Source organism: Chiloscyllium plagiosum, chromosome 7, assembly GCF_004010195.1.
Source record: "Chiloscyllium plagiosum isolate BGI_BamShark_2017 chromosome 7, ASM401019v2, whole genome shotgun sequence".
Taxonomy (NCBI): Eukaryota; Metazoa; Chordata; class Chondrichthyes; order Orectolobiformes; family Hemiscylliidae; genus Chiloscyllium; species Chiloscyllium plagiosum.
Window position 1 is genome coordinate 56,728,919 of NC_057716.1, and position 5,012 is coordinate 56,733,930.

The 5,012-nt window shown below is 36.9% G+C and overlaps 1 long non-coding RNA gene across 1 annotated transcript in view; it reads left to right on the forward strand.

Moving 5' to 3' along the window:
- The window catches only part of LOC122552023, a 33,569-nt gene extending 29,053 nt beyond the window's left edge, over positions 1–4,516 (forward strand). Inside the window, exons 2-4 of the long non-coding RNA XR_006312265.1 lie at positions 3,198–3,350; positions 3,824–3,923; positions 4,054–4,516. This is a non-coding gene — a long non-coding RNA (uncharacterized LOC122552023). The remainder of the gene's footprint in view (positions 1–3,197; positions 3,351–3,823; positions 3,924–4,053) is intronic.
- The last annotated feature ends 496 nt before the right edge of the window (positions 4,517–5,012 follow it).

The window sequence follows — 5,012 nt, forward strand, 5'->3', positions numbered from 1 at the left end:
ATGATCAGAGGAATAGATAGAGTAGACAGTCAGAAACTTTTTTCCCCGGGTACAACAGAGTGTTACAAGGGGACATAAATTTAAGGTGAAGGGTGGAAGGTATAGGGGGGATGTCAGGGGTAGGTTCTTTACCCAGAGAGTGGTGGGGGCATGGAATGCACTGCCTGTGGGAGTGGCAGAGTCAGAATCATTGGCGACCTTTAAGCGGCAATTGGATAGGTACATGGATGGGTGTTTAAGCTAGGACAAATGTTCGGCACAACATCGTGGGCCGAAGGGCCTGTTCTGTGCTGTATTGTTCTATGTTCTGTGTTCTATGTTCTATGTTCTAGAGGAAACACCTTACCTGTCTATCCCTTTGAGTATTTTGTAGCTTCAATTAGATCATTATTCATGCTTTGAAACTCGTGTATACAGGCCCAACTTGTCTTCACACAACAGTTCTGTCATCCTAAGAACAAGTCTAGTGAACCCTTGTTCCACTCCCTCTATGGCAAAGATACTTTTCCTGAGATAAGGAGACCAAAACTGCACACAGTACTCCAGGTGCAGCCTGATCAAGCCTCCATACAACTGAAGTAAGATTGCACTACTTCTGTGTTCAAATCCTCCTGTGATAAAGGCTAACATTCCTTTATCATAGTTTACTGTTTCTACACGTTAGCCTTCAGTGACGTATTGCTGCATCCTTTTGCACATCAACATTTTCATTTAAGAAATACTCTGCACATTTGTTCTTCTTAATAAAGTTGATAAACGCACTTTTTTCCACTTTATATTCAATTCGCCATGCTCTTGTTCATCCATTAAGCTTGCCTAAATCCTCCTGAAAAATTGAATTTTAATTATTTGTGTACATTTATCTCTCTCTGCTCCTGCACTTCCTTTGGAATTGTCCCTTTCAGTTTATCCTGCCTCTCAATTCTTTGCAACAAATGTATTACTTCCCATTTTGCTACATTAAATGTCATGTGTGTCAATTGCATGTCTATGGCCTCTTGCAGTCTACCTTTATCCACATCAAAAATTTAGCTATGTAACTTTAAAAATAAATTTTACGTTTACATAAATGTCAGTTCCATTTATAGTTAATATTACTTTGGTGAAGTTTTCTACTAATTGTTCACTTCCACTGTCGGATTATTCTTTGGGTTTGGAGAGAAATAATAGATTAAATTACTTTTCATAATTATGAAATATGGGCAAATGAGGAAGCAGGAAATGGTTGCTTGGTAAAAACGGTTTGACCTCAAAACACAAAATACAGCAGATTCTGGGTGTCTGAAGTAGAAATAAAAGTGCTTAAAATAATCAACAGGTTCCATGGAGAGGAAAACTGAATTAAGAGCAGAACTTTCCCAAAATAAAAATGGGTTTTGATGACAAACAGAAATGCGTGCCAGCAATATGCAGCCGGCTGGTAGGACCTAATTCTTGATTCTGAATATGTTAGATCATGAGTAAAATGGAAAAGCAGGCACTGGTGATAAGGTAGGGGCTTTGCAGGGTTTATGCCCGAAACGTCGATTCTCCTGTTCCCTGGATGCTGCCTGACCTGCTGCGCTTTTCCAGCAACACATTTCCAGCTTTGCAGCATCCACTAGTTAAGCCGATTAAAATTTCAAAATATGTCATTAATGATGTGTAAACTCCTCAGTGGTAAAATCTGGGGCTCGAAACATTGGCTTTGAACAACAAAAAACTGCTCCCACCATGTAGCAAGCCTACCAATGGCAGGTTAACAGCATTCAGTAGACAGCCTCTCCATTTAGCAGGCTTCAGGCATTCAGTCTGGTAAATGGCACTTTATGGGCACTTGAAAATTTCAGTTTGTTTCCTACCTCCCTGCAGCAAGAAGCCCTCCTGAAGCCGATACTCTATCAGTGAAATCCCTTGATGGCTGGACACTGTTAGCTATAGCCGATACAGCACACCTCCCCAACACTCTCCATGTTACCACCTGCCTTCCTTGCCATCATCCTGTGCTGTGTGGACTAACAAAATGCACTCTAACATTTCAGGTCATGCCAGTTCTGATGAAAGGTCTCAATTTAAAATGTTACCTTTATTTCTTTCTTTACAAATGCTGCCAGACATGCTGAGACTTTCCTGCAATTTTGTTTCTTTTTTATCTATCTTTATAAAAATCAATTATGTCGTAATTCCAAAATTTGATGTGATTAGAAGAACGCAGATTGGCAAAAAGGAAAATTACCACATTATTGACAGATTGCAGTAAATTGACATAAGCAATTACTAACTTAATTTTTAAGTGAATGCATGGTTCTTAACGTGTTCTGTAAAAGTGCAAAAAACTTTAGTGATCGCCAAATTAATTATAGGAATAACAAAGCTGACTTGCATGGCTTGATATCTAGAAGTTTGTCACAAGCTTGAATTATGATTGAACAATGCTAAGAAAAGGCTATTCTCCAAAAGACCAAGGAAAGCACTATTATTCAAAAAACTCTAATTAAAGTATCCCAATTTAGATTTATTTCTAACCATGACTAACTATTAACAAACTGCTCAATTTGTGCATAATAATGAACATTTTTCAGTAAAATAGCTCTTTCCTTTAATTTCACCTTCCCACAAAAAATAGTTTTGAGAAGCTTAATTTTTGCTACAATTTGTCTGCAATATCTTAGACAGTCAATAACCCTTTCAGAGCTTGTGAACTTTGCATTTTGATAAGATTAGCTCTGTCAGTGTATATATACAGAGAAAATCTAACATTTTAAAAATAAAGTAACAGAAAGATTTCTCTTAATTATTTTTTGTTTTAAAATGCTGCAAATTGCTTATGGTTAACTGTTGAATTTGTGAAGGCATGCTGAAACAATTCATTGAAGGGTTAATATGGAATATATCTATGTTATTCTAATGATAAAACAGGATTGGTCCTGATGATTTTTGTGTTTAAAACTGCATCACTTCAAATTCTTCACATTGGATTCGAGGTGAGTAATTAACTGGTGCTGTTAAAGCCTTGAAAGATTATAATAAATCAAATAAAAAAGTGACTTAGATAAATTGCTCTATGTAATTATATAATTTCATATTCATTACATTCTGCTATTAATTTTTATTCTTCATTGGTTACCTTTAGTTTGCCCATTGTGGTTTTCAGTCTATCTGCTCCTCTATTTTTCACTTTTTTTCATAGTGTCTTTGTTATGTCATTCTGCCGACAGATCCACAACCATTTCCTGCCACCCAACAGAGCCAACCACTCAACGGACAGCACAGTTGGACTGCTGTTAATTAGTGCTACTTGGGAAAGTCAGTACCAGCGCTTGTGTCAGTCTCTCACTGTGGTGGCACCAATGCTGAGAATCTGCAGGCAGGTAGAACACTAGCTCCTGTAATGTTACACTTTCTTTTCATTTTAAACAGCTAGCATTCTTAGCATCGCTAACTATAGTCGTTATAGGGTGAACTTTAAAGAACTCATTCGAAGAAAATCCTCATTAAGAAAGCTGTGACATCATTTTCTTAACAAATCTATGTATTTGCAAGCCAGCAACCCTTTTCTGTTCAATCATAGAGGATGTAGGTCATAACTGTTGACGTTTAAAAAATTAAGAATGGGAAATTATTTAACTTATAAAAACACTGGTTTCTTTAAAGTAAAGGCAAAAACTGGGAAATGTTTCAGTAGTTAAAAAGTAAATTGCTTTGATGATGATGTTATTTGTCAATTTACATTAGTTTCAACATTGTCTGATTTCTCTGCAGAACAGGAGGTTGAACACCATTTTGTTGCCTTAACAATTTAATTTTGTACTGAATGCAAATTATTTTTCTTTTCACGTGAAAGGTTTCAAAATGAATTGGTCATGCTTTGTCCTTGATTTCCTAATGCTTGTCCATTTATGGCTCTACAAATAAAATTAGCCTGGACGTGACAAAGGGTTAAGGTATAGCACACTTAAATAATAAATCTCTTTCAGTTTTTCTGAGATTAGAGTTATACATTTTAAATCAGTCCCTAATAATTGATTTATATAAAGTAGAAGCTTTTATCTGCTGTCTGTTTCTTTTTTGCAGAGGGTCTGCTATATAGATGCACTTTCAAGGCTGGTGGAATCATTGTCTTAATTCCAAGAATGAACAAAGATGAAAAGAAAGACAAATATAAGTGAACCAGGCACAGCTTTCTGTGATTCATGATACCTTCCAGTAAGCCTGTTAGCCTGGTTTCACTCCTTTGGAAGAATAATGGAGAGTTACAATGTGTACGATGACATTGTCAAACCATCTGGAATTGCTGATTATAGTGCTAAATATTGATCTCTGCTTCACATGTGTCAAAATTCTTTCTTCCCTTAATTAGTGCTTTCCTCAGTACTATATCAGAACAAACTGCATACATGATATCACAGCGAAAGAGAAAGTGTTACTGGAATGTGAGTGTGACCTTGTATCTCCTTTATCTTTTGGTTTTTGAATTGACTTCAGATCTACGGACTGCCATGCCATTATGTGACAATAATACTCATTTTATCCCAATAAAACCACAGTGAGCTTTGTTTTTCTCCGAAGAAATGGCTTCATCATGCTGAGGCATGGGAGATGTAGTTGGATGTCAGTGAAAGTTGCAGTGCCAGAAGGTGCCGTTTTCTATTTGTTTGTTTCATGGTACATGGCATCAGGCAGTGACCTGTAGCAGCATGTCGCACAAAGTGGAGGCTGGTTCGCCCAATCAAAGGGAAGTTTGAAATTAACACTGATCCGTTTGTTTCCCCATGCAGAATCTGGGAAGGGCAATTTCATGGGTGTCACTGGCTTCAAGTTATCGGACTAAAATCTTTTTATACCATGGAATTTCTTTTTGGAAGACGTAATCTGGAGTTCTGTAATATCCCAAGTGTTTGAACTTTCACAGCACACAAGGTAGCAAAATCAACGGGTCTTCTTTGGAGTAATTTTAGTCATTGTTCAGAAGCTGTGTCAAAAAAGAGAGAGGCTAAAAGAGGAAAAAGATATTCTATTTGTGATGTGAGAGT